Below are 21,214 nucleotides of genomic sequence, written 5' to 3'. Positions count from 1 at the left end.
CCACACCCAGTGCTCCATGCAATCCATGCCCTCTATAATACCCACCACCTGGTACCCCAACCTCCCACCCCCCGCCACTTCAAACCCCTCAGATTGTTTTTCAGAGTCCATAGTCTCTCGTGATTCACCTCCCCTTCCAATTTACCCCAACTCCCTTCTCCTCTCTAACACCCCTTGTCCTCCATGATATTTGTTATGCTCCACAAATAAGTGAAACCATATGATAATTGACTCTCTCTGCTTGACTTATTTCACTCAGCATAATCTCTTCCAGTCCTGTCCATGTTGCTACAAAAGTTGGGTATTCATCCTTTCTGATGGAGGCATAATACTCCATAGTGTATATGGACCACATCTTCCTTATCCACTCGTCCGTTGAAGGGCATCTTGGTTCTTTCCATAGTTTGGCGACCGTGGCCATTGCTGCTATAAACATTGGGGTACAGATGGCCCTTCTTTTCACGACATCTGTATCCTTTGGGTAAATACCCAGGAGTGCAATTGCAGGGTCATAGGGAAGCTCTATTTTTAATTTCTTGAGGAATCTTTATACACTGGAGTTACTTGATTTTTACTCATTTTAAAAGTATGAAGTGTTCGATATGCTCGAAAGAATATACCTAATGTATGTGTAAATTATGAAGCATAATATTGAAATAAATACCTATCAACTAACCATCCATGTTAAGGCGTAGAACATACAAATATTGTTTGAACAACCTTCTTAGTTCTCTTGGATGCCTTGTAAACTCTCAAGAGATAACTCTAACATAATTTAGAAAAATCATTCTCTTTCTTTTCTACTATGTAAGTATATACCCTTAAGCAATGTATTGTTTTTCTTTTGTTTTGAATATTTGAAATGGAACTGTGTTACATACATCGTCTGAGATTTAGTTTTCTCATTCATTTTATGTTTCTGAAATCATTCCTTTGACTTGGAGAGCTATAATTCCATTCATTTTCACTGATGTGTGGTATTCTATTATATGCATACACCACAGTGGGTTTATCCAATCTCCTGTTGATGGAAATTTAGGTTGTCTCCAGCAGTTTTTTTCATTGTTACTGTAAACATTGATGCTATGAACAGTCTTGTGCATGCCTGTTGGTGCACAAGTTTTTCTAAAAGTTTTTCTCCAAAAAATATTTTCTAAAATGCAAATTTTTTCCTAAGGTCAGAATAGAAAATGCTAGATTGTAGGATGTTTTAGTGTCGGTTACCTATTTTTTAAAAAAGATAAAACTAGTGGAAGTTGACATCTAATCTTCACCACATATGCACCACTTCTGCTCTGTTTTCCTAGTTTTTTAAATTTACATTTCCTTTAACTTGCCTCTTATAAACTGCAGTTCCTCACTTTACTCCAAAAAAATGGCTTTTCTATCCTAATTTTTGTTTTTCCCATAAATGAGCCTTACCTCCTCAGATTGTACATTTCTGGTTGCTCTTTAAGTGCAACTGAAGGGTATTTCTATCCTCTGCTCCTAATCTCCAACTATCTCAAAACTTGTCAATTGAATATTTCCAGTTTTTTAAAGAAGTAATTAATTCCAACTGTTGTGTACTACTATAGTACTTATAATGAATATAATTAATACCTAGAAAGTAAATAATTTGGAAATATATAGGTATAGAAAGAAGTTGTTACAGCCGAGGTCAAAGGTAGGTTGTTACTAACAAGTTCAGGTAGGTTTCTACCTATGTTGTCCTCTAGGATTTTGATGGATTCCTGTCTTACATTGAGATCTTTCATCCACTTTGAATTTATTTTTATGCATGATATAAAAAAGTAGTCCAGTTTCATTCTTTTGTTTGTGGCTGTCCAATTTCCCCCAGCATCATGTGTTGAAGAGACTGTCTTTTTTCCACAGGATATTTTTTTTAAAGATTTTTTTTTTTAAGATTTTATTTATATTTGACAGAGAGAGAGATCACAAGTAGGCAGAGCGGCAGGCAGAGAAGGGGGGAAAGCAGACTTCCTGCTGAGCAGAGAGCCCGATGCAGGGCTTGGTCCCAGGACCCTGAGATCATGACCTGAGCCAAAAGCAGAGGCTTAATCCACTGAGCTACCCAGATGCCTCTCCACAGGATATTCTTTCCTGCTTTGTTAAAGATTAGTTGAATAGCTAAAATATGGAAAGAGCCCAGATATCCATCAACAGATACATGGATAAAGAAAATGCAGTATAATATACACCATGAGATATTACTCAGTCATCAAAAAGATCGAAATCTAGAGAGTATTATGCTAAGTCAGCCAGAAAAAGGCAAATACCTTATGATTTCACTCATATGCACAATTTAAGAAACAAAACAGATGAGCTTAGGGGAAGGGAAGGAAAAATAAAATAAGATAAAAACAGATAAGGAGGCAAATCATAAGAGACTCTTAACTCTAGGATGCAAACTGAGGGTTGCTGGAGGGAGTGTGGGGGCATGGGGTAACAGGATGATGGGCATTAAGGAGGGCACTTGATGTAATGAGCACGGGGTGTGATACATAACTGATGAATCACTAAATTCTACCCCTGAAACTAATAATACACTATATGTTATCTAAACTGAATTTAAATTTAAAAAAGCAATACACAAGTATATTTAGTGTAATATTATGCTAATTCTGCTAATATTCTAGACAAGAGTTTAAAGCATCAGTATTTCAGTTAGGTTTTTCATTCGTTTAATCAACTCCATTTGGTCTGGGATGGGCACTGTACTAACTACGGGGAACAGAGCAGTGAACAAAGAAGGCACGATCTAGAACATAGGCAATAACTAAATGTGATTGGCTTCGAGAGGAAGAGAAGTGCGAAGTGTTCTAAGACAGTGTCATGGGGGAACCAACCAAGTCAGCAGGTACAAGGAGTAGGGGCCAAGCAGGCTTTCCCAAGAAAGGTCACTGGATGAGATGAACAGCGGGATGGGGAACAGTCATCCAGGTTAGAAGGGTCTAGGGCAGCAGGCAGAAGGAGCTGTCACCCAAAGCCCTCAAGAGCTAGAAGAGTGAGGGGTGAGAGGATTTTGAGAAGGTGGACTGAAGCAATCAGCAGGGATGACTTGTGTTCAAGAACAATGAAATACCTTGGCTTTTTTCCCCCTAAGGTCAGCAGAATGAGCTGATGAAGTTAATATTTTAAATCTATTGTCTAGTAGCTATATAAAAATATATTAAAGAGGTGCAGTTGTTGGGAGTGGGGAGTCCACTAAGAGTTCTATGGCGGTGAGAGAGGATGGGGCTTGGCCCAGGAGGTGGGTGGAGGGATGAAGACTGGAGAGTTCTAGAAACTGAAATTAGGACAAGAAGGTGAAGATGAGGAGACAGCGAAGGAAGCTTTCAGATTTCTGGCGTATTTATTGCCCTATAACTAAACAGAAGGCAAGGAAAAGGGTTCTACTCTGGGGCTAGTAGAAAATAAACAGAATCATACCATAACTGGTGTGCGACAAGGAGAGAGAGCACATCGCTCGTGGAAATCAGAGTAGCAGTCAATATTTGTCTTTGATAAATGTGCTTCATCTTTTTCTCAACCCGTTTCACAATCCCCAGCTGTTTTGGTCTAGAACCTTCCCTCTGCGCCTCCCGCACCACCCGCAGTGTGGTCCCTGATCTCTCCACAGGCAAATCTCTCTCCTTGCACTGAGCTTTCCTGGCATTTGCTGCCTATTCTTGCGGACACCGCTCATCGTTACTAAACGGGTTTACTCCCCTGATCTGCCTGGAAACCCTCTGGGGCAGGGACCACGTTAAGATCATTTCACAGCCATCATGGTCTCCGCTTCCTGCTCGCTCTCTCTCTCCTCTGCACCAGCGCTGCAACATCGCTGCTCCCGACGGGTACGCCCTCAGCATTGCCCATCAATCCAGAGACCTGCGTCCCCTTATTTTGTAATCTCCATGGTCACCCACAAAGAGATAGGTTTGGAATGTAAAATTAGTAATATAATAGTATTATCTCCCAAGAATATGCCCATTTTTTATTGCTATTTGTCAAGTAAAAAAATAATCGAGTTTCAAAGTTACTAAATAATTAACACGAAACACCAAAACCACTTGTTGTTGACTTTTTGCTCAGGACCAAAATATAGCAAATATTCGTATCTGTTGGGTTCTGGGTAAAAGTTCCTGGAGAAATTTAAGCAGCTTGCATTTTGAAACAGTGCACATAGAGGCTCATGGGCTGCTCAGTCGGTTAAGTGTCTGTCTTTCCTGAGGTCATGATCCCAGCGCCCTGGGATTGAGACCACAGTGGGCTCCCTGTTAGTGGTAAGTCTGTTCCTCTTCCCTCTCCCTCTGCTCCTCTTCTCCTGCTCTCTTGCTCACTCTCTATCTCAAATAAATAAATAAAATTTTCAAAAAACAGTGCAGGGGCACTTGGGTGGCTCAGTGAGTTAAAGCCTCTGCCTTCAGCTCAGGTCATGATCCCAGAGTTGTGGGATCGAGCATCAGGCTCTCTGCTCAGCAGGGAACCTGCTTCCCCCCCACCCCCTCTCTCTCTGCCTGCCTCTCTGCATACTTGTGATCTCTGTCTGTCAAATAAATAAATAAAATCTAAAAAAAAAAAAGTTTAAAAAAATAAAAAATGAAAAAACAGTGCCCATGAACCACATATTTTTTTAAGATGTATTTTGTAAATATGATTCACATTGCAATGTGAAGAATTATATCTCAATAGTCCTGATGGGTGTTTTGTTTTGTTTTTTTAAATTAAAGTGAAATGACATAACATACATTTACATACTTTGTTCAAAGATAAAAGGCAGGGGGTGTCTGGGTGGTTCAGTCAGTTAAACCTCAGACTCTCAGTTTGGGCTCGGGTCATGGTCTCAGGGTTTGAGATCAAGCCCAGTGTCCAGCAGAGGTGTCTGCTTGGGATTCTCTCTCTTCCTCTCCTTCCCACTCCGCCCCTGTCCCTGCTCATGCTCCATCTCTCTAATTAAATAAAACCTTTAAAAAAAAAAAAGATGAAAGGTAACACATAATTTAGAGATATATAATTTAAAATTTAGGTTTATCATCTAAGTTTTAAACATTTATTTTAAGTTTTTTTCTTTCCCTATTTAGAAGAAAAAGTGTACCCATAGTTTTATAGTTTGTATTTGTATTAATACTCAACTTTTGCACAGTGAACACATATTTAATGATGTTAAATTATTGTTCCCCAATTGTCCCAATTGTCCCCCAATTGTCCCACAGAGTTTTGGTGGAGAACTTATACATGCTTCATAACAATGTAGCATTTTGATTCAAATGTTGTTAAGACCTTGTGAAAGAAGTCCTAGTTTTATCAGCTCTTTGGTTTATACAAGGGCAACTAAGACACCAAAGGTTCAAGCCACATTTTTAAAGAAACTTGGAGAAGGACTGTAATGTCTTCCAATTCAGGCCAGTAGAGCTTTTTTCCACTACATTTCACTATTGTCATGCCTAATCCATCTCGGACTTATATCTCCAGACTCAAACAGAATTTAGGGAGGACTCACTGAATCATTTTTTTTTTTTTTTTAAGTCTTAGAAATGGAAACCATTCTAGATTTTGGTCTAGCCCCAGGTTGCACTGGGTAGATTTAATGCTGTTTCCATTCATCGTAGTTTTTCAGGTTGGAAGAGATAACATTATTTAAGATACCACATTATTTTCTTTTGAAACAACAGCATGAAATCCAGTAGGATTTTATAGTTTGAAAACTGGGAAAGACATTAATTTAGTTAAAAAAATAAAAAAAAGTTCTCATTATTTAGAAAGTGAGTATTAAGTGTCCCATCACTTTCAAATAAATAACTTCTGATCTTATTTATATTAACAGATTAGTGGTGATGACAGTTTCTTAGTAAGTACAAATTTTGTGAAACTTATTATATTATGGGGCGCCTGGGTGGCTCAGTGGGTTGAGCCTCTGCCTTCAGCTCAGGTCATGATCTCAGGGTCCTGGGATGGAGCCCCACATCAGGCTATCTTCTCAGTAGGGAGCCTGCTTCCCCTACCTCTCTGCCTGCCTCTCTGTCTACTTGTGATCTCTGTCAGATAAATAAATAAAATCTTTTTAAAAAACTTACTATATTAGAAATATAGAATAATGGTATCTATAAAAAAATAAAAATCACAAGTGATGCCCAGGAAACAACATGTACATGCATTTTGTTTTAATTAATTAGAGTTAAGGAGAAAGACCTCTAAACAGCTTTTATACCTTCATGAAGTATTGAGCTTCTTTGATAGTGTGCAAGAAAAAAGCCCATGTACTTTATATATAAGGTGCTATCTAACTGTAAAAATCTTATATCTTCCTGAGTGACATAATTTTATATTAAGAATGTTATTAACATTACTACTTAATGTTAACACAATTAGGAAAAGAAGAAATTATTTTTTTAAAGATTTATTTATTTTCAAGATAGAGCGAGAGCAGGAGAGGGGCAGAGGGAGACAATCTTCAAGCAGACTGCCCACTAAGCATGGATCTGGCATGGGGTTCGATCTCACAACCCTGAGATCATGACCTGAGCTTAAATCAAGAGTCAGCTGGTTAACTGACTGAGCCATCTAAGTGACCCAGAAATGATTTTTTTTAGTGTTGGCTTTTATTTTATTTTATCTTTTAAAAGTTTACTTTTTTAAGTTATCTCTACACCCAACATAGGGCTTGAATTTACAATCCCAATATCAAGAGTTGCATACTCTTCCAACTGAGCCAGTCAGGTGCCCCATAAATGACTTTTTACACATGCATTTATGTGTGCATCTAGTGATGATAGTGTAAAATGTGTGCTCAGATATACCTTTGAACAATCTAAAAGCAGCCTTTTAAGCAAAATTAGGGTCACTTAGCATCTGCCCCTAACTGCAGTGTACAAGCCATCAGGCACTCTGACTGTAATGTTCCAAACCAGCAGTTGCCAAGGAAGAGCAACAAAAAGGGCATGATGTAAAGGGCAGTGATCCAATAGCACATTAAAAAAAATTTTTTTTTTAAAAAGACTCTTTATTTATAAGAGGCAGAGAGAGAGGCAGAGGGGAACCCTAACATGGGACTCGATCTTAGGACCCTGGTATTGTGACCTAAGCCAAAGGCAGATACTCAACCAACTGAGCCACCTAGGAACCCAATCTAATGGCAGATGAGTGGTGTTGTCCTCTGTGGCTGGATTCTGTTCTCACACCAAAATATGGCCACCAGTGGCTTTATCCAGTGTAAAAAAATACAGAGCTTTTCATAAGGAAATTTTGAAGTATAAAATATTGATTCATAGAAACAAAAGACATAAAGGAGAAAAGACTGATAGCTATCAATGGGTAAAAAAATTAATAAGTACATATTTTTGATCAAATGTATCCACTTTTAGTAATTATGGCAATGTAATTCCAATAGCTCAGCTTAATATACACTCCAGTCAATATGAAAGATAAAGTGCTGTACCAACGACCCATTTTTTCTTTGATTTAGCTTTTTTCCTTTTTTTAGTATATAAAATATATACATTTTAACATTTATATGATGTCATCAATAAAATACCAGTTTTATCTTCACTCCTGGGTATGAATACTCCTTGACTCATTTAAGGATATGAATTATACAAGCCACGGACTCTTCCTTCCCTATTACTTGGATGCTGGCTTGCCTTTTGTATTTGCAATCTGTATGCTGAATAAATTGGTGTGTTTCTTTCCCTTGAAGAGGCTACATATTTCATACATCTGTGGCAGTTGTAGGTACATATGTCTGCTGTAGGTACAACTCACATTCATCGCAAGTAATTACATAGAAAGGGTTATAGTGAGCAAAGTGAGTTGATAAAAATGATAATGCAAGGCTCTATATTTATTCATTTGCAATGATTTCCACATCAACTTCACTCAGTTTATAAATCTAAACATTAGTTCTCTTGCTGTCAGCACTTCAAACTCCACCTGGGATCAGTCAGCCAAGCTGTGCTTTCTGCCTCCTAGAATCATCATGCAAAATAAAGATTCTGCATTTGGAATGTAGCTGACAGGTTGGTTGATGATGCACCAGACAAAAAGGAATGCACTTTTCCTCCTCAGCTGTATAAGCTCCTCTGTTCCACAGGCTTATTTCTTTAGTAAGGAAAGCAGATGTGACTTAAGGAACAGGGACAAGGGGGTGGTAAGGAAGGAGCTCTCCTTCCGCAAGCACATTTTTAATTGCAGCATGTTTTTTTGGCTTATCTTACAAGGTATTAAAATTTCCTGGTGATCAATAGCTAATTAGGTCTGATATTTTTATTCTCGAAAGAAAAAATTGTATGCAAGTTTTGCAGATTTAAATGGGGGGAGTGTGATGACCACTTCACCAAATAATTTCTTTTGTCCAGTGTATATTTCTTTTCTTTTGAAATTTCACTTTTTTAAAAAATACATTCTAAGTTTTGTTTTGTTTTGTTTTTCCTGCAGCACTGACTGTGGTGGCATTTATCAGGCTGTTTATTTTAAATATGCTAGTCATGTGTTACTTATCTCTGGAGCCTAGAATATTAAATTCATGAATTCTTCTTGACTTGAGGATTTGACGACCATTCATTCGTACATTTCTTCTTTTCTGTTGAATGTTTATATTTCACAAAAAGAGTTGCCATTAAAGCATGGCATTTATCTTTCCCTAAGCAAATAATGAGATCTCGAAAAAAATAAGAACTTCCAAAATAAAAGCGTTATTCAGAATTAGATTCTTAGTTGTTTCTGTGTCAAAGAGGCAGACTTCATTAAACAGAAATCCAGCTGTATTTGGTTCCGTTGGGTCTCTACAACTGTTACAGAGAAAACAAACCAGTTAGTTGATTCTACACATAGCAGCTAGAAACTCATCATATGGAGTTTTGGGTGTCTATGCCCATGTTTAGCAAAGCTATGAGTGGAAATAAAAGAACTATGTCATTTGTATATTTGAAGCTTATTTTTGGATCATTCTCTCTGCTGTCTCTCCATCTCCTCTTTTCTCAAATACAAGTTAATCTGTTTATTTAGATTAGACATCCGATCAAATAAAGCACCAAATAAGGGTCTGAATAGCCAAGGAGAGTTGGAAGTTACCCTGCTGTTGAAGATAGAAAAATAGACTAATAAAAGTAATGCCTTGGCAATATGTAGTCTATTTCCTTCCGTATTTTGCCTACTACATCAAACGTAAAATCATCCTGGATACTGAATTATTTTTTTAACTCAGTAAATTTGTTATTAGATTAGAATTAACCTACATAATTTTTATGTTACTAAGAAAAATATTTTTATATAATTTTACTAAATCTTAAAAACATCTCTCACCCAAGAAAGAAACATCTCACAGATGTTTCTAGAAATGTGTATCTCTAGAGGTGTCTTGTAGGGTCTCTTGTTCTTGCACTGACCCTTTGGAAAGTCAGTTCATTAAGCAATTATTCTGGTCTGTAGTCTGAGCCTCTAATAGAACAAATTTAAAGAATCTAAAGCAAAGATAATAGTCTGACACAGAGTCAATGAGCTGTGTATTAGGAGGGGTTCACTGGCTAGTGGTGGGTTATCTCCATCCCTGGTTTCTCATGCCATTGGGGTTCATATGATAGCACCCGGGGGAAATCCTTTTTTGCTCTTTCTTTCCTTTTGAACAGACAAGATTAGGGATGTTTTCATGGCTTTTTCTAACAACTGCATATTGGCAAAATCCACAAACTGATCTATCCTTGGACCCATAACAGTAATAGAAAGCAAAATAAAATAAAACAGATCCTGACTGCTTTGGTACAAGAATTAGGGATTGGTGATGGATGGGGTTGCCTGGCATAGTGCCTGGTACAAATTGGTACTTGATAAATATGTGTCGAATGAGTGGAAGAGTAACAATTACCAGTAATGTCAGCAACTTTTAGGAATGGTCCTGTGATTCATATTTTATTCCCAAAGGGGTCGTTTAGTCATTCAACAATTATTTACTAGGCACCTAGCCCATGTAAAGCTGTAATATCCACTCTAGGGAATACTAAAATGGATAAATCATAATATATACAAACTGATAACCAAATTATCATAAAATTTGCGTGAGTAGTAACATAAAGTGGAAAGAGAAGTCTATGAAGGAGATTCAGATAAAGTTAGTTATTAGTTATTATTAGTTATTTCCTGCTGTGGCTAATACACATGACCCTCACAGTGACTATCAATATACCCCCTCAATAAAATTACTAGTTATCCACTGCTTTGCCAAGTGCCTTCTACATGCCAGGTACTGTGCTTCTATTTTCCAGTTCACACAAGAGTCCAGCATGGAAAGCATCACTGTCCTTATTTCATAAGTGGAAATGGTAGCTCCGAGAGGTTAAGAAGAAAATTTTCTCGAAGTCCTAGAGCTATTCAGCTCTACATCCAGGATCTCACACTGCTGCAAGGGAAAGACCTAGTGAGTTCCTGCCTCTGTTTTTCTCTTCTTTCTCCAGCCCAGACCCTCATTCTTAACAGCTCAGGTTGTACCTTCCAAGCCCCCCACCTCCATTCACCAACTCCTCTCTCTAGAAAGGAGAGAGTTAAGAAACACTAGTGTCATGCTGAAACTCCGTTCCAGAGTTACCTCCAATGCATGTCTGGGAGAAATTAGAATTCCGGGTTTCTTTTTTGTCCCCAAAATTGGTCCCCACATGATCATTTCTGCCCCCTTGTAGCTAGTGCCCAAGTTGTACCTGGATTGTCTAGTACTCTAGTCCTTCTGAAACTGGAAACCTATCCTTGAATTCCAGCTAGGAGTCTGGGGCTCTGGTACCTGGCAACAGTGTTCACTGCAAGTCTCCTGGCATTTTCTGCTTGGATCCCTTGGGCTTGCAGATCCTGTAACATGGAACTCGAGGTCTTTGATGATGAGGCTCCTGCTCACCTATCCAACCTCACCTTCATCCCTGAAATCTCTGAATTTGGCCTGTCTGTTTTCCCACATAGAACTTGGCATAAATTATTCCCCCATCGGGATATTTTGCCTCACTCTTCTCCTATTTTCTGGGTTTGCTCTTATTTAGAACTTAACCTGGCTATCCACCTCCTCCAGGAAATTGTTCTAGATTTTCCCAAGGAACTCTAGCTTTGCTCCTCAGGCTAAGAGCCATTTAAGGCCATCAGCATTGTCTCTCCAGAAACTAGCCAGAATCGGCACACTGCAGACACTTAACAAATAATTTTTCACTGATATAAACCTACTCACAACACAATTTACAAAGACCATAAAAATCAAACAGGTAGCACTCAGATGACATTGATTTCCAGTTCTCTAAGATTCTTTGATACAGTAATTTTCCCTTTGATGCAATATTCAAATATCTAGCTGACTCTTGTGACTCTATTAGGCAACCATGAGAATTTTAGTTCTCGTACGTGAGAATTTTAGGTCCTTCCTATTGGGGGAATTATTTCCACTCACAGTTATTGCAAGGGCTTGCAGAGTACAAATAATGGTGTGATTTGCAGGTGTGAAATCTGGGACCTAGACAAGTGTCACATGCTATTATGATGAACTTTATTAATGGAAGATTTGAACTTCTGTTCAATTATATTCCTACTGATTTAGAATGTCAACCTTTCAGCTATGTTGTTAATTAAGATGCTTCTGTGTCTGTAAGTCTTATGTATGACAAAGCACTTACTGGAAATTCTAGAAATTAAGTAGCTATATTCCTAGGGAAAATGTCTGTCTTGCCCCCCTCTGTGTCTGCACTGTGGGCCATCAATTTGCCATGTCTCCGAGCAATGCCATCTGAGAAGTGAGAGGATCTTTGTCTGGGAACGGTGATGGTAAACTCAAAAGATGGAATGAATACCTCATAAGGCATGAAGCCATTATTGCAAAAGGCCTAGAACACTATCGAAATGTGGTAAGGGTTTTCTTCTCAAAAGATTGGGAACATGTTGTTCTTTTATGCTTTGTGGAAGTCTACTGTGTTGCTGCCATCCTTTAAATAAAAGTGTCTCTCTTTTAATGGAAGGAAAGGATTTCTCTATTTTATGTTGGATTGTGTTCCTTGAGGCTGAATTTGCACAGAATGCTTTCTTAAATAAGCAATTCCTGACCGTATCATTGGAAGAAAGCAAAAGAAGAGAAAGGTCACGTTTCCTGGCACACATAGGCTAGCATGAACATTCATACTACGTTCATTCACTCAGGTGAGATTTTTAGAAACCTGGATTACGCCAGGCACTGTGCTGGACACTGGAGACTGAGGTGGGCAGTGAGCGAGGCACCATAACCACTCCCAAAGGGCAACTGGAGTCCCAGGAGTGAGGAGTGCAGGCAGTTGGCTGCCATTGATCCGGGTGAGTTCTTAATTTTGACCCAAGTCTGTCTTTCTGGATTCAGAAGGCAAAATGGCCCAACAAGAACAATACAAAGAACAAAATCCTTTGTTCTCTTGGCTCTCTAATTTTCTTCTTAAATAACCTGGTAACTCTCAGGTGGAATCAGCAGATTCCTGATCTGTTGTGAGGGAAGATGTCATAAATTGCCACCTTGCCAGGAAACCTTAGGGACGTGTGACTACTTTCCACTCTGCTTGCATTCCCCGTGAGACTTCCATGCTTGTATGAATTCCTGTATAGAGCGGCAGAGAGACATTTCATTCTTGGATGAACTCGGGAGAGGTGAATTAGCCTCCACATTTCAGGCATATGAATTATTCTTCAGTCTTCTCTATAATATAAAGGGAAATACGTTTCATCTCATACAAATACATATTCAACCTTTTTTTATTTAATTGAGTGCATGAGTCAGTCTCCTATTCTATTTTTATTTACTTATTTGGTAGTTTTGAGGAAATTTCTCCATTTTACTAACCACCTTAAAACCCTTCTTCAGATTAAGATCAACATCTGAGGCTAGAATTTAAACCCCAGAAAAGGTAGTAAGTAAAGAATCTTTAATTTATGAAACTGAACAAGTTGACTTATCCAAACATCTCTAGGGCTTTAATGGGGGATATCTATAATTCTCTGAATTGTATTCCTTTCACAGTGATATTTTGTAATTCCATTCTATTACCCTTGCTTAACATTAATGAGATAAAAAGATCACATTATGGCGATTGATGTTCTTCAAATTGAATGCACGTTTCCATGTACAAAGCTGTCTGCTAATTTAAAAAACATAGCATGTAACATAGAATCATGACCATGGTCATCACTCAGCTGGGACCAGATAGCATTTTTTATCTATTCATTGGATTTAACAAGGCATGAGATGGAAGCAGAATACAAAGTGTGGGTAGATTATCCCATATCCCTCCTTTTGGCCAATTCTTGGCAATCTCAGCAAGGAAACTGAGGCTTCATGTTTCCATGGAAATAAACCTCAAGGTCAAAGGGGCATATGGAAGGTCAGACAATGACAAAGGAACATCTGAGAGGCCATCTGGATGAGTGACCTGACATAATTAGTCATTAATCCCACTCTGGGGAACAATAGAGCTGGCAGAGAGTGTGTTTGGGCTTTGATCGTGGTCTGGGTGATCTCATGGGGAAGAGGGAAAAAAGCTCCACTTGGTAACTAAGCAGATTACCCCGGCATGCTATTAACTAAAGACGGGGTGGCCGAGCAGGCCAGTGGAATACGCATTTTACATATTAGACTCCATTTCCCTTTACTTACCACAGGCCCCTCTAAGGCCATGTGGCTTTCGGATTAGCTTCTGGGTAGCATTTTTTACAGTTTACAATGGAAAGAGAGCAAGAGTCCCAAAATGCGTTGCTTAAAATTCTCAGGCAACAGATGGGAAGATAGCTGGAGAGCCAACGGCATTAGGCAGCTTGGTTTACAGGTGTCAATATTTACTAAGCAAAGTTTGCCAGGGTGCCTTTTGGGAAAAAGCAGAGAGAATAGTTAATCAGTAAAACAATAGCAATCAGTCCGTTGTCTGTTTTTAGCAGAATGGTTAGAATTATAAGTTGCTTTAAATGGTAAGAAGTACTCATAGGCATCTGTCTTTCTCTTTGGTTCTTCTTTTTCATGTTTATTAGTCTTAGCTGACTTTGATCAGTTACCCCTCACATGTAGCTGGAATCCTCCTATTTGAAGAGCTGGTGATATTTTGAGATTGATTGTGTGCATTTCTGTAGGATGTGAACACGATAGCAGTCTTTACACGTGCATGTATTTCGGCACCTGCTGAAATCACCCTCTGCCCCCCTGGGGAAAACTGATTATACTTGCTGTGTAAAGCATGGTGACCAGATGAGGTAGTAAATATATTGGACCAAAGTCTCTTTATTAGAACAGCTTTTTGGAAGAATGAAATTTAAAAGCCATTGTGAAATTTTAAATTTTGAAACCAGCATCTGATGAGTCGTTTGGATGGTATATTCTGGTAAATTACACATGGGGCGATGGAAAGAGCACTGGGCTGAGAGTGGGGGAGCTGAACGTACTGTTACCTTACCTCTGCTGCTAATTTGCTGTGCAATCATTTTGTGAGCATTTCTTCGTCTGTGAAAGGATAGGTTGCGCTGTATCAGGGATAACAAATATTCTCTTGTGCTGCCAGCGATGATAGGTCGGTAGTGGCTGCCTACACCTCCACTGAACATTGAGAACGACTCTGAGGAGGTATCTGTGCTTAGGGGGAAAGTGTGATTGGTAATATCTGCCACGGGCGTGGGAAGACAAGTGGCGTGAGTGCTAAACATGTGTATTTCCAGATCTGATTATCTTATATATCCCTTCCTGTTCTATTTTAGAGACTTAGGGGAGGAGGCTAGTTACATAAATACGTTAAAAACTATCTAAAGTTGTGGTGCACATTATTGTCATTATTATTCTCAGTAGCAGTAGTAGTAACATCAGCACAAACAGCAACCCAGACTCGCATTAGGTATGGTTTAGAAGTGTTAGGGATGAAAACATCAGATTAGCTTGGTTGCCAATATTTAACTCTATTTCTTCAAGTAGAATGTGGGCACCTAAATCACAGAATGCACTGACAAAATTAAGATGTCAAAGCAAGGCTGAATGTAACTAATGACAGAAAATAGCTCTTAAGTAACACCATAGACAATTGTTCCTTGGTCGTGCTTCTTCTTCCCATTAGAAAGGTGAATTCTGAAAGAACGTCTTGAAAACTTGAACTATGAATTCAGCTGAGTTTCGAGTTGACTAATATCCTCGATCTACTCAGAGTGGCTAGACATGATAATACAGCTACAAGTGCAGGTACGTTGCAAGTCCTGAGGAGAAGTGTGGCACACAGAGCTTTCAAGATTTTCTTTTTAGATTGCTTTTACAGAAAGGAAATGGAACTGAACATCCAAGATTTTGTCTTCCCTCCTTGTCCCTTCAATCTGTTACATCAGGAGTCTGTTTCTCTACTGACATGTTAATTCACATGAGTGATTTCCTTAAGCATTCCCGCCGATGCAAAAGATTTCTGAATTCCCTTCTGTGATTAGAAAGTACCTAAAATCACCATGAAATATAACTCGAGTTATATCATCATAATAGCTTGAGTTATTCAAGGGAGTATCCTAGTATCTTTTATTTATGGAATGTCTACATGTGAGAATTTTATAACGGGAGTTTCAGGTGCTTAAAAATTTTTTAACACTCAATTTACACTAAAACGCTGCTGATTCTTATAAGTTTGCTTAATCATGTTCATATTTGAGTCTGTGAGTTCCAGGAAACCAAGTTGTCTGAAGACACCCCCATTTGGGAAGAGCTGGAGTTTGCTTTTTCTGCCTACTCTCCCGGGTGTGCAGTTGCTTTTAGCTCTTTACTAGGGAAGCTTGCAAGCAGGGATTAATGTGCTTCACATTCTCTCTTTTCCACCAATTTTATTGCGTATAATTGACAAATAAAATTGTGAAGTGTTTAGAGTTCACATCAGGATGATTTGATATACAAATACATGGCCAAAGGATTTGCACCATCTTGACCATCTTGTTAATGAACATATCCATCACCTCACGTATTTATATTTTTCTTTCTTTCTTTCTTTTTTTGGTGAGAACATTTAAGTTTTACACTCTTAGCAAATTTCAATTATATAGTACAGTGTTGTCAACCATTTGTGTTTTTTTTCAGTTTGTTTGTTTTGTTTTTTTACGTTTCACCATTTAATATTCAAAACCTTTAAGTAATACTTTCCCAGTACAGATATGTAACTCTGTATGACCATCATTCAGAGTTAACTTTTTACACTGTTTCTTTTTTTAAAAGTTTTTATTTAAGTAGCCTCTACACCTAACATGGGGCTTGAACTCACAACACTGAGATCCAAAGTCGGATGTTCTTCCAACTGAGTGAGCCAGGTACCTCTCTAGTCATTATGTTTTACATTAGGTCTTCAAACCTCACTCATCTTAACAACTGACAGTTTGTACCTTTTTATCAACCTCTGCCCTTTTCTTAACCATCCCCAGACTCTGGCCTCTGGATTCTAGGAGTTTAACTTTTTTCTTTTAATTCCATGTGTAAGTGACACTATGCAGTATTTGTCTTTCTCTGTCTGGTTTATTACACTTAGCATAATGTTTTCAAGGTCCAACCATGTTGTTGCAAATGGCAAGATTTTCTTCGTTTTCATGGCTGAAAAATGTTCCTGTGGGGATGAAGCACAGGGGGGTATGTATACAAAAAGTCTTATATATATGTTTGGCAAAGATTCACGAAAATCCCAGAAAGAATTTCAGAAAAATCACACAAAAATTCACAGTAAATTCCAGAAACTGTATTTCTGTCAGCTTGGCTCAAATAGTATTCAAATGTCTGTAGTTGAAAACTTCCATGAAAATATTTCCATCGGAAAACTAATAAAAAAATTTCTGTTACTGTTGGTAAAAGCTTCCAAGGTTTTTCTCCTCTGAGAGTCAGAGAAAATGGCTGACACTATTTGATCCATCACTTTGGAATGAGTGTCCAAGTCTGACAAAAATCATTGAGACATTCAAACGTGGCTCTTTGACTTCTGATGATGATGAAATAGAAGCATCTTCTGTCATCTGTCCTGCCACTCTTCTTTAAAATTTGATTCTTTTTTCTATGAAATAATTTATGCCTTATTTTATAATTTCTGTGGCCCAATTGAGGAATGATTTTAAAGCTTGATGTTTTTACTGTTTATTGTTGAGGGCAAATGCCCACTGTTTGTATATATTTCTTTGCATCTGATTAACCTCGTTTATAACTTTATGATAGAAAAAAAATTTTCAGAAAAGAAAAACGTATACAGCCATTGCTGTTTATTTCATATTTATGCTTAGTTAGAGGACTGTATAGCATTCTAGGGGCTGCAAACACCTATTACACTGGAAATGAGCTCAAAGGATTTAAACCTGTTGGTAAATTTCACCTGTAAGTTGAGTTTACATGCATAACTAAGTCTGTGTAGGTTAACGGATAGCTCTAAAACTGGGAACTCTCTGTGTCAACTTCCATGTAGGAAACAATGCTTATTGAAGGCTAACAAAAATTCATTCATTTAAAGCTTTCACATATATCACGAAAAGTCAACACCAACCACGGTTGTTTGGAACTTAGACAAACAACAGATTTGAGGGAGAAGTGTTTTTATCATTGATGTTAAGAATTCTCCATTTGAGGTAATAATGAAAAGTGGACTAATTTTTTTGTTGGCTTTATTATTTAAAAAAATGCTTTATAATATCCCCCCCCCCACCATAAGCCTCCTAATTTCCAGTACCCAGGGCTGATCATTTCTCCTCCTGCCCTGGATACTGAGTATGCTAAGGGCTGCCTCCATCACAGGGCAGTTTCTTCCCACCACACTCTTGAAGCGTGAAATGTCTTAAAGATTCTTAACGCAATCAGCAAGAAAATTATAGGGATCTTAATATAGTAGATGCAAATTGTTTCCCAAATTATTGGGACATAATTGGTATCAATACTTCCAATTCCTCAACTCTTTTCTTTTTGTCCCATGGATCTCACATGTGATTGAATGGAAAGGCCAGCTACCCTCTTCCTGTATAGTTTCTTATTCATAATTTTTTGACTTTCCCAGCAAAGCACAGGTCCTCTTCCCACCTCATCACAGGACCACCTCTCTACAATTAATTTTTGCAGTTCTCTCCAACATATTTTCTATTGCCCCATTTGACTATAGTATTCTATATTTATAATTTACATTAGCTTCTGCGTACATTCAACAAATCCATCAAATCCAAATTTCATTGAACAAATACAAATTTGTCACTCTACTTTTCAGAGAAGCTTTCCCAGATCCCTGGGTAGAATTAACCCCTTCCCTCACCAAACAGTTTTTTTTTTTTCTGACACCTCTAGTTATAGTTTATTACCATAAATGCCATAATGATTTCTTATATGTATTTTCTTTTAATTTTTCCCTTAGCATGTGAACTACAGAACAGGAAACCTTTTTCCTCTCTCTCCAACATCTTGTACTGCTTGAAATGGAGTTAGTGATAATAAATTATTTTTGAATAATGAATAAATGAAGATTTAAGTTGGTCTTGTCTAAGACCAACTCACCACAATCTTCACATCCTATAGATTTTTTCCAAATATACACCCCATTTCTTCCCCCCCCCCCAAAATCATACATTGACTTATATTTAATTAATAACATCATACTTCCAGGCAATAATTTTTGTCTTATCATGTAAATATTCCACACCTTTACCTGCACTTAGGTCAGAATTGTCAAGTCCCTGACAATCAGATAGCTTGGCTGTGAGGGGTGTAGCATAGCACCAACATGATACTAACGGATACAAGCCATTTCAGGCTTTTGAAACCAAATAATAACAACTGGTGGCTCAAGAAGGAATCAGAGAGTCAAATGGACCAGAAGATAACAGACTATATTGTTGGCTCATCTGGATAAGAAAACACATACTTTCTCAACACTATTTAAGACAATACATTTGAATGTGAGATCCTGTTTTTTTAATTCATATTCTTTGTTGATAGGCTTTGCTTCTTTCATTGACAGATGTTTTGGATTTCTCTGATAATACACTTCAGTAGAAAACGCAAAGCTAGATAATTACAGTTCCTCATGATATACTTGATTGCTTGTCATCATTGAACAATTTCCTGCAAGAGACAACTATGAATATAGTACTCAGTTCAATGCTAAGAAATACAGAAACACTATACGACATGATGGTTTCATGAGGCTAATGATCTTTTGCAGGGAGATATGGCATATGTAGGGAATTATGTGAAAATAATGCAGGGATGTAGAGTAGTATTAAATCATGTAATACAGGATCTTTGTACTAGCTTGGACTAGGGAGTATTGGGAAAAGATTCTCTATAGGTCTGCAAAGTTTCTGTATGTCTTGCAAGCAGAGGCACTGACTACCTTTGTTCTAAATCATCCTATCAAAGGTGTTTGTATTGTGAACAGACTGGAAGATAAAGATAGTGTCTTCCTCTGGGGCAAAGAACAGGCTTGTGTATAGCCATTATAAAAGATTTGGGTTACCTCTGCTCAGGATTTCTCTTATATAACACAATCCACTGCATGTTTAGGCATTGATTTCTTTCTCTCTGTGGAACTTGGGAACGAGGAAATGTAATGCAAGTATAATGATACTCGGAATGCTTGCTGCGCCATGAGTAATACAGTCCTTCATCTCTGATCCCAGAGTCTCATGTCCTCTGCCAGCACCTATGAAATTATGACAGGCTAATTTGTAAGCTTGCAAGTAGGGTAATGTCTTGGGAACTTTACAGCTCTTGACAGAGACCAGGAACAAAGCTTTATGGGATAAATACGATTAGAACGTACATAAAAAATGAGTATAGTTTGGTAGGGAAGGAATGCTATTCACCAAATAAAGAACTCTACAAAATGGGCTCGGATTTTGGAAGTTCTTAAATCAAATGAGGTGGTTGAATTTGTTCTTACATATTGTATATTTTTTAAGAGGATGATCAGATGAAAACAATGTTTTGGTAACATTGGTCTGTGTATTAGAAAGGAGGGGAGAGAGAATCTAAAATCATGGAGGCCCATTAGGAATTGTAGCAATCTTCTAAGTGTAAGATTATTGGGAGTGAACATGAAAAAATTGATATAGAAAGAGAGGGAATGTAAGAGAAGACAAAAAAGTAGTAGAAAACTCTAACTTCTTATCTAGGTTAAGCCTTTCAGTGACTACTGGTGAGATGAGGTTTAAAGTCAGGTAATACTAGCAGGATGATCTTAACCTAGTTATTTAACCTTTCTGAATCTTAGTTTTTGGTAATAAAGACATACTGCACACCTGCTATGATAACAATTTAAAAAAATGTCAGTGAAAGTGAAAAGTCTTCATTCTGCAGCCGTCTCCATCAAATAATGAAAATAAGGCGTAGGATAGGAAATAGTATATTTTGGTAAAAGTTGTTGATTTTAAGCTGGATACTTTTACCAAGTCATTCATAGAGAAGGGATTTGATTATTTCAAGGTAATGAAAGTAAAGAATAAAATTATATTTAAGAAAATTTGATTTAACAACTGTGTAATCAGTTAAACCATAGGACAAGAAAAGTCTTTATTAGTGGCGGTTCGTGGGGGTAGATTTTGCTTTGGATAACCTAGACAAAGATTTTCACTTATAAGTCACAAAACAGTATCTTTGGTTTGTTCTTTCTTTCTCTCTCTCTCTCTCTCTCTCTCTCCTTCTTTTTTCAGTTATTCAAGAAGAAAAGGGAAAAGAATAGAAAGACCATCCACTGGACTGCTATGTGCCAAGGTGACCCTGAACTGGTCCTTCGCCAAGTTCTCCCATATGAATGAACTTCTGCATGGCATTTCTGGACTCCTTGTTCCTTTTATTCTTTACATCTCATTCTTATGCCTATTCACCCCCCTTTTTTAAAAGATTTTATTTCTTTATTTGACACAGAGAGAGAGATCACAAGTAGGCAGAGAGGCAGTCAGAGAGAGAGAGGGAAGCAGGCTCCCCACTGAGCAGAAAGCCCGACATGGGGCTCGATTCCAGAACCCTGAGGTCATGACCTGAGCCGAAGGCAGAGGCCTCAACCCACTGAGCCACAGGCGCCCCCCTATTTCCACTTCTCACCGTGTCTGTCACACAACCATTAGAGAAAGAAGAGAGCATCAGGTACAAATCAAGCTCTTTTGTCTCTCCTTAACACCCTTTGAAAAAGCTTTGGTTGTAAAAGTGTCAGAATGAGATCAGGCAAAGAGCCCATGGATTTCAGAATCTTACCCATCCCTGCCATCCAGCTTTCTACACTAAGCACTATGACGAGGTTGTGTG

The sequence above is a fragment of the Mustela nigripes genome, chromosome 5 (genome assembly GCF_022355385.1).
Source record: "Mustela nigripes isolate SB6536 chromosome 5, MUSNIG.SB6536, whole genome shotgun sequence".
Classification (NCBI taxonomy): domain Eukaryota; kingdom Metazoa; phylum Chordata; class Mammalia; order Carnivora; family Mustelidae; genus Mustela; species Mustela nigripes.
This window is presented reverse-complemented; position numbering follows the sequence as displayed.